The 26,539-nt window shown below is 44.0% G+C and overlaps 1 long non-coding RNA gene across 1 annotated transcript in view; it reads left to right on the plus strand.

Annotated features, from left to right (window-relative positions):
* The window catches only part of LOC306912779, a 31,756-nt gene extending 8,422 nt beyond the window's left edge, over positions 1 to 23,334 (plus strand). The window contains exons 2-3 of the long non-coding RNA XR_013788442.1: positions 5,520 to 5,940; positions 20,850 to 23,334. This is a non-coding gene — a long non-coding RNA (uncharacterized lncRNA). The remainder of the gene's footprint in view (positions 1 to 5,519; positions 5,941 to 20,849) is intronic.
* The last annotated feature ends 3,205 nt before the right edge of the window (positions 23,335 to 26,539 follow it).

The raw sequence follows: 26,539 nt of genomic DNA on the forward strand, positions 1-26,539 counted from the left end.
GAGGCAGATCGAGTTCCACTTCCCATGCGGATAAGATGAGTCACACTCCACAAACAATGTTTGATTCTACTGTCACTACCTCAGGCCTGGGGGGGGGGGGGGGGGGGGGGAGGGGGGAGGCAGACACAAACGCTTTGACTGACCTACATTCTGTGTTTATAGTGTCTGTCCTGCCGCTCCCACAGCACGAGCAGTGAAGTACTCAAGTAATACTAAAATATCCTATTGTAGAAATACTCTGTTCGGTATTCAAAATGTACTCGAGTCAAAATGGCGCCAATATATACTTTAAGTACCAAAAGTACTCATTGTGCAGAAGGTTCCATTTCACCTGTACATTTCAAATGTCTAATAAAATCCTTAAATAGAAAATAGCAGATCTAAAAGATCACAACTCGCATGAACTTGTGATGGGCTATTTGCATATATGTATGGTTTATTTATGTGGTTTTGTAATAATAATGCAAATCTACAAAGTAACTAGAATTCCATTGTTGAGCTGACATGGCCGCAAGATGGATAGACATCTGTGTTTGTATATTTGCACACGGCAATGACAGGACTAATTCAGCTATTTAAAAGCCTCGCTTTGAGGAACGGTGACTCACGATTAAAGTGTAGCATTCAGCACTTGACGGGAATGATTTTTGACTACAGAGGGCCATTTGCCAGTTTGCCGCAAATTTGTTTCCTGATGTATAACCGGGCGAGTGCAAACGACTCGACCCTTCGCCGCGAGAGATCACACGCCGCCTGTGTGGGGGGCCCGGCTCGTAGTGCAATTTAATGATCATTAAAACAATGTTAATGAAAGATTAATGGCGACCATCTCTGTGGCAACTCTCTCCATCAGTCGCTCATCAGGGGTCGAAGGTCAGGCCACGCTGTCTGTCTGGCAGAATTCATTAGACTGATTAACAGTCTCTGCGAAAGGTTAATGCAGTGTCACTCCGGGGTGTTGCTTGAGAGAGAGCGAGAGAGAGAGACGGATCAAGGCTCTTGTCGTACGCAGTGTTTTTCAAATAATCATTTAACTAGGAAACGTTTAGGTTAAATGAGGAAATTATGGGATTGCCACAGCAGGGCCGTTGTACTACCCCTCACCCCCCACCCCCGCTGTGGAGAGACGGCTTTCTTTACTTTCCTGGAACCTCAACTCAAACTCAATTTATGAAGCACTGTAGCACATATTATACAACGACCAAAAGTCGACCAAAGTGCTCGACCTCAGTTCAGTTGTTGTGTTATTTTTAAGTGTGATAATGGCTATTGGTCCCTCACAGCAGGTCACAAGAGGCATTGAATAGAGTCTTGTTTGGCGTCGCTGCTCTGCCACGGTATAGGAAGAGTGGGCACTTCTACAGAAGAGTGGGCAGTGGGCACCTCCATGTAAAATTGGCTATTTTTTCCAAAATGTAAAAAACAAAAAAAGGAAAATGGTCTCAATTAATGTAAAAGGCTATACAGGATTAGAAAAACATGCTTGGACATTCAACCATTAAGGTCTAATATTACTATGATTGCTACAAATTGCTTCAAAACCAGTATATCAAATAATTTTGTGGTATGAAGAAGTTGAACGGTAAATTTAAAGTCTGATAATGATGTAGGCTACCATGCATACTCGAACTTCAAATCATGTATACTTACTTAGTTACTTACATTACCTAAAACCATTTTTCAAATATTTTAAGTTAACATTTTGGGGAAAAAATAGCCAATTTTACATTGAGGTGCCCATTCTTTCTTAGTGCCCACTCTTCTTGTATCCTTCCTCTCACAGTCATCCAGGGAGCTTTGGGTTGTCATTTGAACTCTAATCTTGTCTCGTCTGGCTTGTCGGGCTGAGTTGCCTCAGGTAGTGAAAGGGTTGAGGTCAGAGAGCTATGTTGCCTGTCACGATGACATGCTGTCAAAAACGGCCTCCTCTGACCTGTACAGGCTTTTGACTGGCTTAGGTCAAAAACCAACGAGTGCCTTCCTCCCTCCTGTGCCAACCCTATGATGTCAGGCATTCTTGAATTCATGCCAGACGTGGGGCTATATTCAGAATGGGTGGCAGGCTAAGTTAATTTGGGAGCTGCTAATGTAAATTCACTCATGGGTCTCATGTTGTTCCTTGATTAACAAAACGCAAAAAGGAGAGCAAATGGCCCAGAAGAAGAGGTAATCTTTTTCATGTGTGGGATGTCATATTTTTTTCAGATCATCAAACTCTTCATGTTGCCTTTTCTCTTGGACACTGAACCGATGCGAGAGTGCGGTCTAGCCAACAGCAACTCGGGACTCCTGAATCTAGCAAGACTAGCATCAGGGTCTTGTGCTCTACTACAGTGTTGTTGGCTAAGGTCACAAGGTGTATGTCGCGCGGCATATCGAGGTGCGCTTCTTGCCTTTCCTGGCTGTGCCCTGGGTTGGATCCCACAGTGTCAGTTTGCATGCCACTACTTCTGGGAGTTTGACACCGTGCCAATGCCAGCCTCATCCTTCTCTCTCTGACTTTGTCTGTGATCCGTGGTAGGTCCCCGTAGAGGACCACATTTGTTTATTTATTTATTTATTTATTTATTTATTTATTTATTTATTTATTTATTTATTTATTTATTTATTTATTTATTTATTTATTTATTTATTTATTTATTTATTTATTTGACTTGCCAATTATTTTTAGCCCCTTTTTCTCCCCAAATTACTAATTAGTCGTTATGCCTATTCCTCCCCACACAATTCTATGTTCACTGCTTTTGTTTTTGTGTCCTACTGACTCACCTTCCAGTGAGGAGCCCCCACCGGGAGGACTACTCCTCCTGCCAAACACTCCCTGCTGACAGGTGCCACCCCAGCCTGTGGGAGTACATGCAATGACCAATATCACCCTCCCCGTCCGGCTTCTGTCCCCTGAACACAGGCCAATTGTGTTCGCATAGACGCCCGACAAAGCCGGGTGCACCACAGTGGTACAGAAATCACGCCCAAAGTCGCTTGTAATAAGCAGACATGGCAACACTGCACACCGATCTATTTCCCCTTTCATGCGCTCACTGCTGGCTCTATGTCCCTGGGGGGGGGGTCGCCTCTTTACCCCCGCCTATGTAAGGCAATAGGAGCGAGCTTGCCATCTGCGGGAATTGATACCTCTGCTGAATCATACTATTAGTTTATCCTCCATCTTTCTGTCCAAGAACCCCCCCCCCCACACACACACACACACACACCCTCATATGGGGAGTCTTATCTCACTGTTGGACATGTGGCTGACTGTGCCAGTCAGGGCTAACAATATTTAAAGTGGCCATATGTTTTTCTTAATGAATATATATTTTTTTTAAGTACCTTAGTACTTATAAACATATACAATTGGCAATGGGGTGGTTGTATATTGTCTCCCTACCCGTCTATTGAGACATTTACAGTAGATCATGTCAAAGGTCATCTCTCACCTGTCTCAGGATCTGATTCAATTTATCCCCCGAGCAAGCACAGGCGGGCTCCATTAGCTCGATGGTAAAAAGTTCATCTTTTGCGAAGGAAACCGGGTTAAAATTCGGGGTAGAAATGGAAAGTTACATAGTGCTGCTTTAAAGTCATTTTTAAAACATGGATTTATTTTAAACTATTTGTGTTACTTGCATGTTGGTTATCCTAGGCCATTCCTATTACAATACGATGGGGATGCGATGCGAGAATGCGGTCTAGCCAGCACCAACTCGCGACTCTTGAATCGCGGCTGGGTCTTGAGCGCTACAGTGATGTAAGCTGTTACGCCACAGTGAATCTACATAGGTGGTGCGCTTCTTGCCTTTAACGGCTGTGCCCTGGGTTGGCTCCCACTTAGTCCGCTTGCCACTAGTTCTGGGTGCCTGACACAGTGCCCATGCAGCCACTAAGCCAGCCTCATCCTTCTCTCTCTGACTTTGTCTGTGACCCATGGTAGGTCCCCGTAGACTACTGGAGGACCACATGACACCTAGTGCCATTCGTAGCATTCTTTTGTAGACTCCATCCAGGGCCCTTTCCTGTTGTGCTAATGTGCTGAGGGTCCATGTCTCAGCCCCATACAGCAGTACTGCTGACTCCACTGTACCGCCTATCACAATATCAAAATCAGTTTGCGTGGAACCAGTATGATGAAGCTGTGTTATTGTTGTTATTCAGCTCTCATTGTCTGAACCTCTCCAGGCCAGGGTCAGTCTAGCCTCGGTCCCAGGCCAGGGTCAGTCTAGCCTCGGTCACAGGCTTGGGGTCAGTCTAGCCTCGGTCCCAGGCCTGGGGTCAGTCTGGTCTTTCCTCTCCAGGCCAGGGTCAGTCTAGCCTCGGTCCCAGTCTAGCCTCGGTCCCAGGCTTGGGGTCAGTCTAGCCTCGGTCCCAGGCCAGGGTCAGTCTAGCCTCGGTCCCAGGCTTGGGGTCAGTCTAGCCTCGGTCCCAGGCCTGGGGTCAGTCTGGTCTTTCCTCTCCAGGCCAGGGTCAGTCTAGCCTCGGTCCCAGGCTTGGGGTCAGTCTAGCCTCGGTCCCAGGCCAGGGTCAGTCTAGCCTCGGTCCCAGGCCAGGGTCAGTCTGGTCTTTCTAGAGGTCTCCTCGTGCCAGTGGTTTTCATTTGGTTAGTCAAAATGGATTTTGTCTGACTTAAGTTTTGACCAATTAGCGGAATAATTTGATCACTTGAATTCTTTGTGCTCTGGTATGTTATGACTTGCCTTTGAAAGAATGCCTCTTTGTTTCAGCCTATTATTCTTATCTTTATTCAATGTAACAGCAGTTCATGGGCTTGCACAAAATAAATTCATCCACATCCTTTATACGTGGTGTAAACTTGTGAAATGACAAACTTAATTTAATTATTATGCAACCCAGGCCAAATCTAATGATGCAGAGTCAGACTTTATTTGTCGAGTCCATGAATTATTTCCTCACTTCCTCAATCATAATACATTGAATTTATATAGCACTTTTTCTTCTACCCAAAGTCACTTTACAACAAACAAAACAAACAACCATATTAAGAGAAAATTAGTTTAAAGGCTAAAAACTAGAAAAATTTGAAAAAAAACATCAAGCTAAAACTAAAAGGCAGACGGGGGGAATTGAATTAGGCGGGAAAGCAAGACTGAAAAGTTGGGTTTTGAGGGAGGAACACACGTAACACAATGTCTGCCACGGTTATATCATAAATCATATAATGATTGATGGAATAGTTTCCAAGACCGTCTTGAAATTTGTTTTATACTTTTACCATAGAGACTGCCTGCTTGCTCAGGGGATGAATTGAATCTTGACCATCAGGTTAAGCATTAAAATTAGTGTCAGATCATGTGTCTAGGTGAGATATGATCCAGAACAGTGCCCTGATTATCTGGGCACAGAGACAAACATAATGTTAGGCATTGACTACTGTAGCTAAAACTAAAAGGCAGACGCGGAGAATTGAATTAGGCGGGAAAGCAAGACTGAAAAGTTGGGTTTTGAGGGAGGAACACACGTAACACCTTTTTGTTTTTGTTGTTGTTATCCTTGGAGAACAGTTGAGAAAACATGGTGAGGACAGCACCAGACGGAGTCCTGTGCCAGCCCAGTGACAACAACCTCCTCGGCTCTCTAATGGAGATACAGTGCGAAGAGGAGGCTTTTTTGAGCCACTGCTGACTTGTCGCAGCGAGGAGCCCAGCCGGCTCATCCTGGCCCCTGATTAATGGAGCTGTCTGGTATGCCTCGGAGGGGGAGAGAAGAGCCAGAGCCGTTTCCCCCATTGACGGAGGGCCCGTTTATTTGCCCACAACAGATGGGCCCCCCGGGGCCTCTGTCTCGTTTGCACCTCCCCTGCCTGCCGCGCTCCCCAGCATCCTCCATCTTCATCAGCAGCACGGGTTCCGTGAGCACAGTGGGCTGACCTCTAGGTCACCTCTAACCGACACGCACAGCCACACACCTTCGCCAACTTGCTAGGTGAGACGTCCACACACAAACACTGTGTGTGTGAGTGTGAGTGTGCGCGCGCTGTGACATGTTTCTTGTACGCTCCCATAGGATGTGTGTGTACAGCACATGTGCTCTCAAATGCATCATTAGACTCAACTGTGTTGCTGCCTGTACAGTAGTTTACTGCAATGTACAGTATCAACTGAGTTTAGATGTTAGTTGGTCACACACACACACACACACACACACACACACACACACACACACACACACACACACACACACACACAGTCACACACAGTCACACACACACACACACACACACACACACACACACACACACACACACACTGTGTAAATAAAGTTCTGATGTATATGAAAATCATTAGTTTTGTTAAATCAGCCTACGTACAGTATATTTTGTAACTAATCAATGATGCTGTGTTTATGCCAACATAATCCCAATGCAGAGCTATCAGTAGCCTACACTGTAGGCTACACTGTAGGCCCTACAGTAGTCAATGCCTAACATTATGTTTGTCTCTGTGCCCAGATAATCAGGGCACTGTTCTGGATCATATCTCACCTAGACACATGATCTGACACAAATTTTAATGCTTAACCTGATTGTCAAGATTCAATTCATCCCCTGAGCAAGCAGGCAGTCTCTATGGTAAAAGTATAAATCAAATTTCAAGACGGTCTTGGAAACTATTCCATCAATCATTATATGATTTATGATACAACCGTGGCAGACATTGTGTGTGTGTGGAAAATCTTGAAAGTGTTTCAAATTTTGAACACAAATCTTCTCTTCTGGGGTGTCGCTTTTTTCACAGAGGAAACCACACCTGTGTGAACTGTGAAGTCACACACACACACACACACACACACACACACACACACACACACACACACACACACACACACACACACACACACACACACACACACACACACACACACACTTTTAGATAGAGGTCTGTGGACCGCGGCCCCATTTGTGGGGGGGCCTTGGCTACGAAAAGGGGTTGAGAACTACTGATTTAGAAGGCATTTTGTATATAGAATGGTCTTCAGGTCTTAATGGGTTAAATACTTGTTTATCTTCTTGCTCTTCAGTGACCAGACGTCTCCTCCTGTGAGCGGCTGGCCGTTGTTCTGTTCATTATCAGAGGGATGCAGCCAGGAATGGGCTCCGTTTCAGTTGCTGCTGATTCATTTTTATAAAGCCCATACCTGCCACCCACTGATTAGACTCCCGTCAGCGTTGCCTCAGGTCTGCTCCGTTTGCTTCCAAATAAGTAACATCAGGCTTCATTCAATGCGTCGTCACTCAACCCTTTTCAGTTTTACATAACGTTCGGTTGTGTGACAGTCAAGTAAATTAGCCATTTACATGACAAATGTATTTTGTTTTATTCCAATGAAACACCGTAGACTGTGTATATGCAACCGTAAAGGTCAGTACTATGTATGATGTAATAAATTATCATATATTCTCAATATAGTACTGTATCTAAAGGAAAAGGTCAGCATAAATTACATTCGTGTTTGATCATTGTCTGAAGGAGGAGAGACTGAACTCGCTTTCACTGAACTTCGCCTGCTTAGGGAGAGTACTGGTGCAGGCACTTTTCAGCATTAGACGTCTAGGCGACGAACAACACAGATGCTCATTTGGGTGAATTAGCCAGATTTATAAATGCAAGTAAACGGCTTCATGGATTTAGTGAGAGAGAGTAGCTAGCATCAATCTCTTCTCTCCTCTGCGCTGCCCACGGCATGGCTACTTGCCCTATTCATCTCAATTGACCATACTCAAGTGGGGGAGAGTTTCTTCTTGTCTGTGTATGAAGTATACGAGCTAATTGGCCACCGTGAAAGTATGGCCAGTGCTGCTCCTTTTTACAGGGGATTTGAATTAAGAGGGCATTCCTCTCGTGGTCCCACCTGGCTTATAGCTCAGTTTGGTCCTTAGAGGTTGAACAGGGTGAAAAATGTCATAGGAATGAACTGGTCGCTTCATGTTACTACATGGTGACTGTCTAGTCTAGGAGATCTCTAACCTATAGGAGACCACTATTTTAACATCTCTTCTTTGTGTTAAAGCGGCACTATGTACATGTCCTCTTCTACCCCGGGTTTGAACCTGGTTTCCTGTTTAAGTGCTGACATTTTTACTGCATGCTCGGGGGATAAATTGAATCTTGACCATCGGGTCAAAATTCTTGTCCGATCCTGTGTCCATGACCTGTGACACAAAATGTCTCAATAGAAGAGCAGGGAGACTAAATACAACCACTCCAATTGTACAAATAATATTGTATTAGCATACTCTACCATACCGATCGGGACAAAATCACATTTTATTCATTTAAAAAAGGTTATATAGTACATTTGTTGGAAATAGAAAAAAATAAATAGAAACATTTCCAAGAATTAAAAGGAAAACCAAAAAAGAACTGAACATAATAAAACTATATAAAACAATGTGATAAGGAGTGTGGCGTTATCTTAGTTTGGAGTGCTTCGTTGTCTATCTCTCAGTTCAGGTTAACACCATCACTATGGCGTGCAACATGCTATATTCAGTTCAGGTTAACACCATCACTATGGCGTGCAACATGCTATATTCCAGCGCCTCATTCTATTGTGGCCCTGGATGGTATGCCTGCTGCAGCTGATCAGATGGATGGTTTTCTTTGTCCATAATGCCCTCACATGGTGTTTCAGCCCACCTCATTTTAATCTCTCTGGGTCTAAGCCAACTCTAAATGCACTGATCTCCCCTTTTCAGCGAGACAGCCATGTCAGCAGGGCCGTGCTTCTCCACTGAGCCCCCTAGCAAGACCCCTGGGTCCCTGTCTCTCGCATGCCCTGAAAAGGAGGTTGAGTCCACGGGGACCGACAACCCTAAAGTGGCCTGGTACTCGTCAGCCGCTGTAGGTGTTTTGTCTAAAGCTTTTTTCATTCATTTACTCTACTGTGTGAGTGTGTCTTTAACATTAAACAAGCAAGGGCCTGACGTGTAAATATTTAGCCTTTTCCATGTTTGAGAGAGTTCAAAGGCGGCCGAAGAAATGAATGGGGGACATTCTCCGACTTCCCATTACAGTGCCACTTTATTATTTTTTTATCTCGGCCCAGATAAAAGGGGCACAATTGAAGTGTGCGTGAGGAAAATTTCACCTCCGCATAAAGTGCTTGAACTTATTTCCCTCCCTAACTCGCCGTTGTTCTATTGTGAAGGAAGAGTGCAGCGATTAATCAGAAGCACATGCCTTCAGTGTAGAATATAGAGGGCATACACAGAAGCATCCACTGTAGTCTGTCCCCTGAGCTACGACGGCACCCACCACAGTTGTTGATTAATGCTGTGGCCTAAAATTTAAACCAGAGGATCTACTGTTCCGTAAAGGTAGGTTAGTTATTGGTGATTACTCAAAATGACAGGCAAAGGCTGGTGTGTTTCAGTGAAAGGGATATACGGCTTGAGGAGACATATGGCACGCAGTGTGAGAGGTCATGGCTTGCTATAGGGGCTGGACAGGTCAAGGCAGACAGACAGACACGCAGGGCCCTGATGCAGTTGTTCAGACCCCGATTTCTGTCTGCCATCCAAATGGCAGTGTCATAAAAGTTCCTGACCCTGTCGAGACCTCTGTGATCCTTTAGGTGTTCAGCAACCGTGTGATGGGTGTGTAAGTGTGTGCGTGTTGTGTGTGTGTGTGTGTGTGTGACTGTGTGTGTGTGTGTCTGTGCAAGACTTGCGCCGCAAGTGCACTTAATGGAACAGATTCAACAGAAGTCCACTTGTTGTCTGCATTGCATAGAACCACTCATACTGTATATACAGTATTTCCATCCCATGACTTTCTATACACAGCATTACAGCTACTGCCCTCGTATAAATTAAATAGATCCAGTAAATTAAACTCATAATTCAAGTTAACCCATTCTGACCTGAGATCAGATTCTAAAAATGTTCTTCTACATCCTGACAGTTTTCTGAAAAAGCTATGTTTCTATGTCAGTCGTTCTTGGATTTTTCAAAAATAGCAGACCTACAAGCTCGTAGCGCGCCACTCGGTGGCGCGCTATGAGCTTGTAGATCTGCTATTTTTCAATAGCTAAATTATAACATAATGCTAACACCAAAAGGGGTTCCCGCCCAAAATGTGTTAAAGTAATTGTGACATTTTGATCAATCGGAGCCGATAGCGATGGTGGTAGACGTGGTAGACGGATCTCGACTTGTCTGGTAAATTATTCACGAGAAAGGGAAACTCTGGGAAAGTGTCCAACCTATTAAATGTCAATGGGTTCGAATCCTCCACGGTTAGAGTTGATCCACTACCAGTGGACAAGCTGCCGATATACTGCCTAAAATGCCTCCCTGGACCCCATTTTGATAACCACTGTCTGTGCTAGATCGGAAAGATGCACTCTGTATACACCAACGGTTATGGGTATCAGAATCGTTATCGATACATCTCTAGTTGGAATCCTCCACAGTGCACCCAGCTTGTCTCCTCAGCTCTCAATCTCCACTGGCTGTGTTCAAAGGGAGGGAAGCTGGGCTGGGACGGTGGCCACTGTTGCTGCAATAGTGACTCCTACAGGGGGCTTGTGAACCGAGAAGAATAACCTTTTGATTGATTGATTACTTTATACTTTAGTCAGAAAAACACAAAAAAGTCTTGTTGCCACATTGTTGTCCTCTTTATTGAATTCATCAACATGGCATAAAAAACTAACATGGAGAAAAAGAAAAAACGGTGGCGTGAACGTTTTTTCAGGCCAATTTTGAAAGAAACCAGTGATACACAATTATACACATCCTTTAATCATAGATGGTGTTAGGGAATTCCACATTTTGGTGACAGAGTAGCATTGTTCATGTTTTCTAAAAGAGGTTCTTCAAATAATCAAATTGTAATTTAATTCCTTATCCTTATATAAGTAGACAACTTCATTGTCAGATATGTGAAGAGAGTGAATGACACACTATCTTCTCGCAATAAGATTACAATATATCTTTCTCAAGTTGGAAGCAAAGAAACGGAAACATGGGTAATTACATGTTTGTATGTGCACTTCTGTGAGATTGACAATAGTGTCATTCATTTAACAAGAAATAAAACATTCCCGCTGGAATTGTAATGCGAGGAGCGGGACTTAATTTATCTGAGCTGTGGGGGATCTCTTAGTGACTGGAAGTGAAGATGAAAGAAACTTTAACGATGGAGAAATGGTTTTAATGTTGCCTTTGGATATGGCAATATTGGTAAAGGGGTTAGTAAAGGAGTCCTAGTGGTGTAAACTAAGAAAATGTACTCAAGTACTGTACTTAGGTAAAAGTTTGAGGTACTTTCACTTTACTAGAGTATTTCCAATTTTTGGTACTTTTACTTCTACTCCAATTACTTTAGCTACTTTAAATATATTTTGGTGCCAATTCCTTTGTACTTTTACTCTAGAGTATTTCTCCATTGCAGTATTAATACTTAACTACACTTACAGCTGCACAACTGTACTTAAGTAAAACATTTAATGTTGCCTTTGGATATGGCAATATTGGTAAAGGGGTTAGTAAAGGAGTTCTAGTGGTGTAAACTAAGAAAATGTACTCAAGTACTGTACTTAGGTAAAAGTTTGAGGTACTTTCACGTTACTAGAGTATTTCCAATTTTTGGTACTTTTACTTCTACTCCAATTACTTTTGCTACTTTAAATATATTTTGGTGCCAATTCCTTTGTACTTTTACTCTAGTAGAGTATTTCTCCATTGCAGTATTAATACTTAACTACACTTACAGCTGCACAACTGTACTTAAGTAAAACATTTTAGTACTTTTTCCACCCCTGGTAAAGGAACACATTATGTCATTGCAACATGAATGGCCCTCATATAAGCGGGAAACACGGAAATCTATACGCCTCTCTCCAACTATTTCTGCTTCTGCTTATTATGTCTCAAAGTAGATAAATTGATTGGTTCTCAGAGAAACTCCTCAAAGACAGACTTGGCCTATTTTGGCGAGGCACAATGGCCCTCATTTATCAAGCAAGCTCATGACCCAGTTTGATCTTAAAGTGAGTGTGCGCTGACATTTCCGCAAACCTCTGTTTTATCGCTTTTTTTGATTGATTGTATACTGTATTAGTCAGAAATGTAAACAGCACGTGGTACAGTAAGACATTAAGGCTAAAAGGAAAACACAGAAAAGTATTTCCATTGTGGTCATGTATTCAATTCATCAACATGGCATACAAAACTAGAAAAAGTGACCTCTCTGCCAGGTCAGGTAGGTTGTTGTGGCATCCTGGTGGCTCTATAATAGGCGAATGTGAACAAGGTGCCATTTCTTCTTACGCCTTTGACGGCAATCGGATGTTCAAAGTCATGATTTGGTGGCAGAGCAGTAGAATGGGAAGTAGCATGCATAAAGTGAGTGGCAAAGTGAGTTTAACGTAGGTTAATGTCGTTTAATGCAATCAAACTTTTCTGTTTGGAAGCATGGGCTGTCGAGGCCAGAAAGTAGTTTTTTGCCACTCATTAGGGGTAACTGCATAACTTTTGGGTATGACGACGATGTCACGCGCATACCCTCTATACTTTGCAGTTGAACTAGTGTTGTACGTACCTGACCTGTTCCTCCCCACCATCGTGGAGACTGGGGTTGGAGACTTGGCCATGCACTTCCAACATAGTGGTTTTAGTGGTTCATTGCATTAGCACACATATACAGTATAGCAGTGGTTTCCAAACGTTTTAGCTCAAGACCCAAAAGATAAATGTAATTTATGTAATTACATAAATGTAATTTCTCTCTCTTCCCAAAACGGCCTATCATGATTTAATGGGCCAAATGTGACCAAATGTTTGACTTCCAGTCAAATGCTTGGTCACATTTTTTGTGAGATTTTAAGTCCATCATTTGGTGGCATTTAATGTTAGTCATGATAACATTGGGCAGTCAAAGCACAACCATGGCCATCGTTGTGCACACCATCGTTGTGCACATCGTTGTGCCATCGTTGTGCATCCACATCATAAATTATAATTACTTGGGCGGCTCAGATGGGCAGAACTGGTACTGTACAAGTATGTACCGCCCCAATTTAAGCATTTATGTAACATAATCGTTCATGACACAAAAACACAAAGTTAATATGGAGATGAGAGATTTCCACCTGACTGGCAAAATAGTGCCACTTAACTGTTGATTATCTTATGAACCATCTCCTAGTAACCGCATAATATTTGTGGATGGTAACGACAAACAAAAACGATTATTGTACCACAGAGTCTGTGCCCATTGCTTTCTCAGAAAGTCACCAACATACAGCTGAGACCCATTTGAGCGTCGTAAGTTCTCAAGGCTGAATGCCTCCTGTCTTACTCCTCTTTCACGTCACTCCTTCAGGGGGAGAAGGAGGGAAAAAAAAGAAACGGGTGACCCATTCATTCTAGGCTCTGCACCTGTTTTTAGTAGAGTAGTGTGTGTCCTCCTCGTGAATTTATGGCGCTCAGCTGGAAGGGGGACGACCTTTCACTCCTATCTCCGTTAGGACGTCTCTGACAGCTGTGGTACCGTCACCAGCCACCGGCCCCTGATGTTAAAGACATCGAGGAGGATTAGGAACTCGCCCGAGCCTTGAACTTGATAGCCGCCCGATTCGACATGGCTCCCTCCATCAGCTGTTGGTGTTCTTTTCTTGTCTGATCGTGTCGATTCCAAAAGAAATAATGGGTGGATTTGGTTCTCCTAGTGGTGGGTTAAGGTTAATTGTCGTTTTTGTGGCGCCTGCTCGTAACTATTGTTTTCCGGTCGGTCATAGTGAATCAGAGTGCTGAAATTCAGATGTGTGGTCCCTGACTCCCTGGCATGATTTCTTTTATGAGGCTAGCAGCTGTGGAAGGAGGAGACATTAGCAACGCTGACTCATTACAAAGGGTAGCCTGAAACCTCTGTGCAATTCTTTTTTCTGGTCTTGCACTGACAGGACCATGTAATGTAGCGCGTGCACACACACACACACACACACACACACACACACACACACACACACACACACACACACACACACACACACACAGTCCTGCATCTCAACCTTTTCATGTCAAGTACCCCCAGACTGATGTATTTGGACACAGACTCATCTGAAAAGGTTTTGCAGGCAGGGACCCCCAGAACAGACGACCCCGGACCCCACTTTGAGAACCACTGAAGTAAACGCACGCACACATAGTCATAGTCTGAGACATAGATTGGCATCTCGGTGTGGGTGTGTCGAAGAAAACATGGTGGTGGGTTGTTGCCACGGGTTCAAGGAAGTGCTCTGTTAGCCCAGCAGCTTCTCTCCTGTCTTGCCCACCGCCTGTCTGTCTGTCTGTCTGTCTGTCTGTCTGTCTGTCTGTCTGTCTGTCTGTCTGTCTGTCTCTCTGTCTCTCTGTCTCTCTGTCTCTCTCTCTCTCTGAAGCAGCTGTCAGTCATGTCAGCAGCTAATCCCTGAAACAGAGGCCGCTAATTAGTGGGGAGCTGTTCAGGAACACCCTGGCTCTGAACCCTCCTCCGTAACGGTGCTAATTGACAAGGTTCTTCCCCCGCTGCTTCTGGGGACGGGAGGGTCGAGGGGGCTGGGGCTGACGTCTAGTCCCATAAACTAAAGACTATTCGAGTTAATTTGACCTGTTTTTTTTTTTTAATAATGCAGTTGGAAGTGGGGGTCGTTAGTTAGGTTAAGCGTCTTGCTCGGGCACAATTCGACACATTGCTGAGAGCCTGAATCGTACCTGGGACCTTCTGGGACCTCTGGAGTCCCATAGGCGGGCTCACTAACCACTCAGCTATGGCCACCCCCGCCCCATTACATCTGAACCACACAGTAGATGACGAGCGCAAGCAGCTGAATAAGCTTGAATTTCTACATCGCCAGAATCGCCACCAATCGTAATAACACAACATGCACCCCCTAAATGGTGTACAGGTCGGAGCCACAGTGCCTGACTGAAATTGACGTTGGTGGTCAGCCAGCCTTGGTTGGTAGCGGGCAGACCTGTAACCTCCCATCAGGACCCCCCCCCCCCCCCCCCCCCCCCCCCCCCCCTCCCAAAGGGTGTTAATCTAGCCTAATGGCTCGTGGGTAATGAGCTTGTTATCGATGAAAGACTGGGTAGGAGTTCATGGCTGGTTCCCCCGCGAGGAGCTGCCTGTTTTCCCACACTTGCTCAGTGGATACTGTTGCAGTGTTGTACATACCTAACCTACCCACCTGGGTCATGTTACGACAGAGATTCCATTCTCCTGGGAGTTTGACGAGCCTCGTCAGCAATGACTTTAAAGGCAGCTGATGTTGCTTTTATTAAAAGCAGTTATGAGCCGCTGCTGTCGACCAATTGCCACGCCTACCTCCTCCAACTAGACTCTTGAGTGAGGTTACGCTAGGCCAGAGGGGAAATAAGTGGCATTCCTTCCTTAATATAAATCCTGTGAGTAAGTGGGGTTTTTTCTCTCTCTCTTTTTTTTTTAGCAGACAGTTGGCATTAACCCGGAAAATGATTAATCTGTGATGGTCTTGCACCATATGCAGCGTAATATTAACAGCACCGTCTTGGAACCCGCACTCTTACTCACATGTAGACTGTAGAGCCAAGAACACCACTGATGTTTTGATAATTTTGTACAAACTTGTTTTCCACAGTGTAGGCTATGTGTATACAGTACAGTACAAATATATCTATTTTTGTGTGTTTAAATAGCCTATCTATAAGCTCACAGATGCATTGTGAGCTTGCAATTCCACTATTGAAATCGAAATGTTTGGAAAACGATTTTTAGGAAGACTTTACTCTTATAATGACATGCCCAAAATAGCGACACCAGATTGAAAGTGGTTAGAATTTTAATTGGGCCACATTGGCTGCAGATGTCACCAAAACGTCTACTTTTAAACTGGTTATGTGCCTGGGGTTGTCAAGACAACACTGATGATCAAGACACTCTTCACAACTGAATGTAAATTGTTAATTATCACCAATATGATAAGACCATATTGTGATACAGTGCACATCTAACTAATCATTTTAGTAATTGTGTTAGCAATAAAATCCAATCTAAGTGAAGACGGTGTGCGGGATTCTCTTTTTCTACTTATCAGTAATTGTGTCCTCAAAATTTGAGGACGGAATTGGCGCCTTTTTATACACAGTATAATGGATAATAATAATCTAACACGTATTGCGTGCTGTGATTGGCTGGAAGGTGTGTCATAGGGCATTAAGCAACTAGTCGACTAGTTTACTAGTCGACTAGTTGCTTAATGCACTAGTCGACCTCGCTGGTACTAGTTGACTAGTTGATAAGTAAAGTTATTTTTTTTCTCCCGATTTTGTAGGACTCAAGAACAGGTAGATTATAGTCGACTAGGCAACTAGTAAAAATGACTAGAAGTGAATGCCCTAGACATTGGCTGAGCATTGCATAAGGGGTGTGCCACAGGGGACACCCGTCATACCGTATATAAGAGAGAAGGGGGAGAGAGAGAGGGGGAGAGAAGGGTAGGCGTCCGGTATGTGCTTAGGGGTCAAGCCCGAAGGCGCGAAGACCCCTTAAGGCTCATTCATAGTCTGTATTTTCGTCTGTGGCTCAGGAGGTAGAGCAGGTCGTCCAATGATCCCTGGGTCGGCGGTTCGAATCCCGGCTCCTCCTGTCTACATGTCGAAGTGTCCTTGGGCAAGACACTGAACCCTACATTGCCTCCAATGAGTCGGTCGGTGTGAGCTTGCCACCATTGGTGTGTGAATGTGGGAAGTGAGGACGCTGGCGTCGAATGTTCGCCGCTTCACCTCCCAATGTATGAATGAATGAACCATTGTAAAGCGCTTTGAGCACATGGATAAGCGCTATAAAAATGCAATTCATTATTATTATTATTTTCGGTGGTGGGGTGACCACCGAACTACAACATGACGTGCTGCGGTAACCACCGCCCCCAGCCCGTCTCTCTGTTTTTACTCACCACCGCTCAACGTTATTTCAGCTCCGGTGGTCACCTCACCACCGACAATACAGACTATGAATGAGCCTTTATTGTTTTCGTACGGGTTCCTCCATTTATCGCAGTTTAGGCAGTTCTGTGCTGTGTCGTTTTCCACAAAATCCAGCAATATGGTAGAGAGTTGTGAGAAGCTCTACTTTAGACCCTCTGTCTAAAGTAGGGTTGACTTCCTGTTAGCAGCTGGTTGGCTATTTTCAACAGACTTTTACACATTTAGACAGGACATTATGCATAACTAGTACAGTAATTGCTACTTTTAGTACTTTTAATACATTGTAATATCAATACTTTGACGTATTTCTACAGTGTTCAGTGTGTTGATACTTTTACTTACTGTAAGTAAAAAATGTGAGTGCATTTTCCACCACTGCTCCACAGGGAGATATCTTTACAGTCAGTGAATTAAAGCGTTCCCTGACCTACTGTACAACAAACTCTCCCTGCCTGCAGCATTGTTGTTATCCAGTTACTGACCTGGTTTAATCAACTTCACACAGAGTGGGTTTTCCCACAGTGATTTAGAGCGTCACTCCATTCATCACTGGCAACTTAATGTTTTGGAAGAAGTTAGTCAGTTAGTTTGGCCACATTCACACACTGCTTGGAATGTGGGCAGCACAAGCATTGTGGGCGGCGGTGGCTCAGGGGTAGAGTTTCTGGATGGTAATCGCAAGGTTGCCTGTTCGAACCCCGGCTCCCCCAGAGTTGGTGTCGAAGTGTCCTTGAGCAAGACACTGAACCCCCAATTGCTCCCGATGTGCTGGCTAGTGCCTTGCATGGTTTCTTCCGCCATCGGTGTATGAATGGGTGAATTGATGCACAATCTATGTAAAGCGCCTTGGATAAAGGCGCTATATAAATGCACCATTTACCATTTACCATTGGATGCTAGAACAAGTGGTTCTCAAATGTTTTCATGTCAAGGTCAGGATCTGAGATACCTGAAGGTCGTAATAGACCCAAACGTTGTAGTAACTCCAGTAGCCTAATAAACTACTGCTATAGAGCGCCGAAGTCCTGACGTCACTCGCTCATCCCCTGGTTCGCGGACGTTTCTCTTATATGGAGAATAACATTGGGTCATCTTAACCGTTTCCGCGCCATTGCCGTATAGATCTAGGTCAATTGAAGCCTATTATTTAATACTGCCATTGCTCATGACAATCAAATCATGACAATAAACAAAATGTTTTGGGCCGAACAAATAATTAGAAAGAAGAAAAACAACAACAAAGGGTTGTACCCTGCCCTTTTTTTCTTCTTTTGTAATTATTTGTTCGGCCCAAAGAAATGTTTATTGTCATGAGTGTCACCATCCGAGTTGGTTTTGTCCGAGGCTCACAGGTCTTTAAATAAATACTTTCTGAAACGTCAATGGGAAAAATTAAATTCTCTTCCAGGCCGCTTGTCGGGGGCGGGGCTGTGACGCTCTATGTATTACCGGTAACTAATTTTGCTGGGGACCTTGGTACCCCCCCCCCCCCCAAAGACCAGAACCAGTGTGCAAGAGAAGAGGGGCTTGTGACTGCAAGGTCAGCAGTGATCTTTGTCCAGGCTGACTAGGGGGAAATCTGGGTAAAGTTTATTTTTATCAAACGCTGTCGAGGTAACCTTGAGAATGGCACTTTAATTGCTCCAGTCCAGTGACAAGCAGTCAAAGACTGCGGTTGGTTAACACTGATCCCCTGATGAGAGTGAATGTGGGCAAAGTTGTTCGAATGAGTGTGAAGTACCATGTAAAAATATATGATATACATACTAATGAGTAGTAATGCTGCATACAAGGGAGTGAAATATGGCACACGTGTGGGATATGACTGCGCACTGCCTGCCTGTTGTCATGCACTGTCTGGGTGTCAATGCTTGCTATACCGTCTCTTGTCGGGTGGAAACCTCATATGTCTCACAACTGTTACTTTTCAGGATTCAAATTCCAAAAGTAGCAGATCGACAAGCTCGAAATGTGGTGTGAAGCGACACGTTTCGAGCTCGCGGATTTGCTACTTGTGCGTGACGCTGTTGTATGATCAACGATCAACGAATTAAGTAGGGGCATTTAAATTACAAAAAAAAAAAAACACACAAAGTATGAACCCTAAGAATATGGTAGTTAGGAGGTTTCTGCCCGACAACAGCGATATGCGACTCGGGTCTTTAAGCTGCATTGCACATTTCACCTTCCTCGGAGCCGGTTATAGCCCGGCCGCTCTCAGTTACCGAACATCCACAAATAGGGTGACTGACATCACGTGAGGAGAGGCTTCTCGTGGGGCACCACGCCAGCTCGGTCCTGTTCTCCGTCCGTGGAAGGACCCTCCCTTCCTCGAGCGCATTCCTTTCGATACTGTGTCACCCTCCTGGAAATACATTTTTGACTGACTCCACTCAGCTGCCCAGAACCCTCCAACCCCGAGGGGAACACATCATTCCCTGGCCGACTGCACACACAGAACCACCAATCAATACGTCAGGCGGGAAAAAACTGTGACTGGAGCTGTCATCACTGATCAGTGGGTTTTTAAAAACACCACAAGGCATACCTTCTAGGCAGGCAGTCAGAATCTCATGGTACACGTGTGTTCGCTGCGATAATTAGAGGCGAGCTGCAAGCTCATATTTTTGCTATTTTTGCCAAATTTGTGAAATATTTTGGAAAAAGAAAAAAAGAAAACAACTATAGTGACATGGCCAAACTAGGGACTCCACTGATTTACATGACATTTACATGACTGCCGTACACACTTGAGTAACCCACCAAAAAAGTGTTTTATTGTGCTTGCATGGTTTGTGTTCTTCCCAAACCAAGTACATTGGCTTTTCAACAGCATCAGGTGAAATGAAAAATAAATGAAGGAAAATGAATTGAGCAGTCAAAGAGAAAGTTAAGGATCATTCCGGATCAGATCTCTTCAAAGGGACCAAAGAATGTCATCAGTCTTACTTTGGCACTTCATCAAAAACTGACCCTCTGTGTTTGAGCTGATTATTTTCACTCATTAATTGTCTCATGACTTGGATCAGGAAATCTGAACATGATTTAACGGACTGTCTTTAACCCATGAAGACCTGAGGCCGATTCTAAATTTGTCTTCTAAATCCTACGTTTTTTTCTGAAAAACTGTTTAAATTGTTATAGGCATTATAAGGTTTAACCTCAAACAAATTGCAACAAACGCTTTGTTTCATAAATATGTTCGTATCAAAAGTCCTAAGAAATCCCAGTGGTGGAACATATTAGAATAATGCTAAAAGGATGGTACCATTAACAACCTATATAAGGCAAAATTCTCAAAATTGAATTCTGATTTAAGTAGCATGTGACGTGTCAAACTAGGGGTTTTTCATGGTTCTGAATCCATTGCAAGCATTCGTTTTGCATGAAAAATAATCCTTGGGCTAAAAACGGCCATAGCCGTCATCACATTTGGGGAAGTGGCTATGGCTGTTTTTAGCCCAAGGATTGGTTAGAGTGGTGAGAATTTTGCCTTATTATATATATATAGGTTAAGGGTACCATCACCTAATTTAGCATTATGTTCCACCACTGGGATTTCTTAGGACTGTTGTTACTAACATATTTTATGAAACAAAGTTGAAAGAGTTTCTATTGCAATTTGTTTGAGGTTGACCCATTTTTTCCATAGAATGCCTATACTGCCTAATATACGCTGCTTGTGACAACTTAATTTTCATAATGTCTCTTAACTATCGAAGTGAAAGGAGTGATTCATATGTGTGAAGCTGATTATGAACAGAACTCTGTTGGAGTATGAATGGAACGGTTTCCCCCACTGTGGAGCATGATGTGTTTACAGTCATATCAGCACTGTGACACATTTCCCTCTTCTCTTCTCTTCTCTGCTCTGCAGGGGGATTGAAGACCCTCTTCACGCACTGGGGTTATGTTTCTGGTCTCATGACGGCGCCTGCTGCTGCAACTGTAGAAGATTGGAGATATGGATCTAATCTAGACAGGAAGCATGGGAAGATGGAAACGCCATTGGATCCACTTACATTTAATATTTATGTATCGAATGAACACGCACAACACACACACACACGAACACGCACACACACATCAGAGCATGTGAGCGGAGTGGATCGACCGGAGCGCAAATGAAGGTGAGCGACGGGGGTGACGGGGTAGGCGGAGGGGAATCAACATGAGCGAGCGCCACAGCCCTCTGGAGCGAGGCGCGGCTTTGCCCCCCGCTCCGCTCCGCTAATATGCTCTGATACACATACACATACTGGACACACACACACACACACACACACACACACACACACACACACACACACACACACACACACACACACACACATACTGTAGGATGCCTGGCTTGCTTGGATGCAGAAATCAAATACAGGTGGAGGTGTCAACATAAAGTCCGCCCAACAGGGGCGGGTGGAGGTGCGCACGCTCAAATACGGAGCATGTCAAACAAAGCACTGCGCACACAGTGGCCTCTCCAATATGGCACAGTGTATGTTTATTTCCAGCACGGAGGTGGGGGGGATATCGTTTGGGGATAAAGTTTGCACGCTTCTACCTGTTACTTCTCTGACACAGCGCAGTTCAAATTCAACCAGTCAATAGTGGGACACCGCTGAGAGCCACATACACAGCTGCAGACACACACACCGCCCATTGAGTTCGGTTTATTACATTCTCCAACCCCTGACACTCACCTTAATCTTTGACCTAGTCCCCTCGTACCCAAACCAATTTAATAGCACGTTGAAAGGTGAGGAGAAATGTCTTCATCTTTGTATGGAAGGAGTGCATCTTCCCCCTTCTGGCTCCCAAACTGTGAAACCAATTCCCCATTGCTGTTGGAACGCTGTAATCTGAAGACTCACCTCTTCAGACTCCGCCTTAGCTCATAGAACTTGCCCTAGCCTAGACGACCTTATGCAAGGCTAACACCTCGTCTACACTGTCAGCGATGCGAGCGATCTCATTGATTAGAATACATGTTTTTCACTGTGACTGTCCTGACGTAACGCAAGCGACAACGTGCCGTGCAGCGACGTCCTATACACGCTCGCAGAGTCTCTATTTGAGGGACGTTTCGCGGTCCCAAACACTTTTATTGGTTGAGAATCTACACGCTACTATTTATTATTTGTTGGGTTCAGGCTACTTCACAACGCAATGGCCGACGCTGCATGTCAGGACTGTTTGTTTTTGCACGATATCGCCCTCGCACCGCTCGCTCCTTGCCTGTGTAGGTGAGGTGTAAAATGTAATTCATGTTAATGTTATGTAGAGTAGACAGATGTGGGATTCATTCATGTGTAGACTGGCATCCTATAATCTCAATGTACAGATTCATTATTTTTTGATATTATACTGTTTAGACTGATGGTGATAGGTTCTTGGTTTACCTGTGATCCTAGATTAATATTTCTATGCATGTGATGTATTACCTCATGTTTACTTTGCTTACTGTAAATCACTCTGGATTTAGAGTGTCGGCTAAGTGTCTAAATTGTAAATTGCATTGGTGCACACACACACACGCACGCGCGCGCGCGCACGCACGCACGCATGCACGCATACACATAGTCACATACAAACCCAATTGGTCTTGTATGTTACATACTTCCCTTTTCTCTTGGAAAGAACACAGTCCCTCTCTCTCTCAGAGGGGCCTCCGGTGGTGATATGCAATGTGGTTGGGAAGTACCTAGCGTTACAACTGTCATGCTGCTAGCAACTTAAAGGCACAGTGTTTTTCAGCTTTGAACTAGTGAGCCGATATATATCAGCCATTATTATTAGACTTTTAACAATATATCGGTATCTGTAATTATGCAGCCTGTGCGTACCGATTTGAACAATATTATCAACCAACCTGGCATCCCTATTTTGGGCAAGTCATTATAGGTGATATCTTTCAAAAGTTATCGTAAGTTTAAAAAAAAAAAGAGGCTGATCTTCAAGCTCACAAGTTCACAACACATTACAGTGCAACACGTAAGCCTGTAGATTGCATATTTTAGATTTTTCATTTTTCCACTTGAATCAAAACTACATTTTCCAAAATTATTTGAATTGATTCTGCACTTTTTGACAAAATATTGTTCAATAATTGCAAAAAAAACAAACAAATTAATCTGTCAGACGAACTCCACAACAATGATTGCAATGCACTTTTACTGTATTAATGGGACAATCCCCATGTTGTTGTTTTTTTTTTTGCTCAAATCTACACAAACATGATTGCACTATTGACTGTGCCCAGGCAGAAAAGGCTGTACAGTATGTTTTGTTTTTGGAACTTTGCACTGTTGATTGGTTGCTCAGTAAGCTGTCAGGCAACGTTCTGAATAAATGTTTTATTTAGGCAGATGTTTGAGTGTGTTTTCATGTCAACTGTCTGACCACAAACGTGGATGTCATGCCTCACTGCCTCTTGTTTCTTTGTGGTGTCATAATTAAACTTAACATTGATATGGCACACTGACTATCAATACAATAAAAAACCCCCAGGGTTTTTTAAGCTAAATGTGTTTTTTTGACCTGAGATCAGATTCTAAAAATGTCTTCTACATCCTGACAGTTTCCTGAAAAAGCTATGTTTCTATGTCAGTGGTTCTTCGATTTTTCAAAAATAGCAGACCTACAAGCTATGAGCTTGTAGATCTGCTATTTTTCAATAGCCAAAGCATAACATAATGCTAACACCAAAAGGGGTTCCCGCCCAAAATGGGTTAAAGGACGACTTCACCCATTTTCAATGTATCTTCATATAATAGGTCCTCACTCATTTTCATGATAGGAGGGCTGTGCTTTTTTTTTTTGGCTTTTTGCCTTTATTGATAGATGAACAGTAATCAGACAGGAAATGGGGAGAGAGATGGGGGGTGACACACACAGCAAAGGTCGTCGGGATCGGGACTCGAACCCACAACACGCTGGATTACCAGCACAGGTGCCAGCACAGACGGCTATGCCAGCCGCCCGGGGATTTTTTTCTTATTTTTTTTTTAATTCAGTTTTATTAACGCAAGAACAATGGCTTCCATTATAGCTTTCCTGCAGTTTCTATTACTGTAGCTTGGATTCCCCATCGATGATGTCATTGGTAGACAGGTTCCTGAACTGGTCACAGGCCTCAGACACGAGTGAGTAGCCAAAATAGTGTCATCTTATAATGAGCATTAGTGAGGACCAATTATATGAAGATGGGTTGAAAATGGGTGAAGTCTTTAATACAGGGGTTCTCAACGTTTTTGGCTGGGGACCCCCGAAAAGGCTTTGGCCATGTCTTGCGACCCCACCCCGCCCCCCTCCCTACCACTAATACAAATTGACTCCCACAATTACCTTAATAATAGAGAAAATACGTCATAAATAAATACTGAAACCAGATAATCATTAAGGAAAGTTTATGCATGTACTATGTAAACTCTAAATTTCCATTTTCCAGCCATTCAGTTGCAATTCTATTTTTCTTTTTTTTTATATACTTTTGGACCCCCCCAAAATAATTTTGAGATTAAAATTGAGATGATGCTGTAATTAATACAGCATCATCATCATTTTTGGCTATTAAAAACTAGCACAAAGACGAGTTCGCGAGCTTGTACATCGGCTATTTTTTAACATTAAAAAAATGTAAAGAGAATTTTGAAGAATCTTTAATTACTTTTAATCTTCTCTTCTGGGGGATCCCTGGCACAAAACCTTGTCAGATGGGGGTTTGCGGTCAAATCCATATCAATGTGAACACCCATGTATTTGACATTGGAATACAGTAACGACCTTAGTCATCTATTAAATGGATGACTAAGGTCTTTACTGTATTGACATGGACACTCTATGTCAGAAGCACCCACCCACAGGGAGGTCACTGTCTGGCATTTCCAGGACACTTTCATGGTGGGTTTGTCTGTTCATATTTTGCTTCTTGGAAACGTTTGCTTTTTTGCACTTTGCACTATTGACTGTGCCCAGGCAGAAAAGGCTGTACAGTACGTTTCGTTTTTGGCCGACGTTAAATGTGGGTGCATGTGTTGGTTTTTTTTCTTGTCACCTGAGAAACGGTGTACAGTAGTGGGTTCATTACACTCTCCCACGCAACACTGAACGCCAACTGAGCTGTTGTTCTGCCTCACTGCCTCCAGCTTTAAGCTGCACTGAACCAAAGTCCTGATGAAGCACACGGCCCCTTGGTGCAGGTGGGTGCTGGGACTGAGGGGGTGAAGCACACAGCCCCTTGGTGCAGGTGCCATGGGTGCTGGGACTGAGGGGGTGAAGCACACAGCCCCTTGGTGCAGGTGGGTGCTGGGACTGAGGGGGTGAAGCACACAGCCCCTTGGTGCAGGTGGGTGCTGGGACTGAGGGGGTGAAGCACACAGCCCCTTGGTGCAGGTGGGTGCTGGGACTGAGGGGGTGAAGCACACAGCCCCTTGGTGCAGGTGGGTGCTGGGACTGAGGGGGTGAAGCACACAGCCCCTTGGTGCAGGTGGGTGCTGGGACTGAGGGGGTGAAGCACACAGCCCCTTGGTGCAGGTGGGTTCTGGGACTGAGGGGGTTGAAGCACACAGCCCCTTGGTGCAGGTGGGTGCTGGGACTGAGGGGGTGAAGCACACAGCCCCTTGGTGCAGGTGGGTGCTGGGACTGAGGGGGGTGAAGCACACAGCCCCTTGGTGCAGGTGGGTGCTGGGACTGAGGGGGTGAAGCACCCAGCACCCACCTGCACCAAGGGGCTGTGTGCTTCCTAAACTTTAGGGGACTCCTTTTAGATCAATGGTTCCCAAAATGGGGGTTGGGTTAAAGCTCAGATGTTTGGACTTAAAGCTGTAGGAAATACTTGCCATTAATATAGTGGTTGCAAAGGTATTAATTGATCGCCCGAGTCCCGTGGTTTAGTTGAACGAAAGTTGCTCTATAGGTCTATAGGTCAACAATACAAATGACGCTAGTTTTGTGGGTTCATTTATTTCTTTATGCGTGGCCCCTACTGCCCCAGACCCCCACCAAATGACCGGAACTATACTTAATATTCCCTAAAACCAGACCAGAACTCCCAGCACGGGAGAATCACAGCACTCGGGCAATCAATTAATGCCTTTGCAATCACTATATTAATAGTAAGTATTTGCCTACAGCTTTTAGTCCAAAAATCTGAACTAACCCTTTAATGTGCAACATTGTTTTTTCATTCGACAGTAAACAAACGCTGTAAACAAACGTTTATACAGGGTATCTGCACACTTCTAAAGTGGCAATTTGAGGACTTTTAAGACCTTTTTAATACCTCTAAAATACAAATAAAATGAACTAATAATGAGACCATTACTACGTAAAAAATTAACCAAAAAAGTAGGCTATACAAATCGAAAGTATCAAACATTTTCATAGATCTCGTTGCTTGTTTCTCTCGCGGAATCTGGCAACACTGGTTACATGTTCTGATGACAACATTATCAAATTCTTGACCACTCGACTCACTACAGTGAGTACACACCTGCTCTGTTTCCGTTTTCACTTAAAAGAGTGTTATCAGCGAGAGCGCGTGAACAAACAATTGGCGAGCGACCACAA

Source organism: Electrona antarctica (assembly GCF_951216825.1).
Source record: "Electrona antarctica genome assembly, chromosome: 20".
NCBI lineage: Eukaryota > Metazoa > Chordata > Actinopteri > Myctophiformes > Myctophidae > Electrona > Electrona antarctica.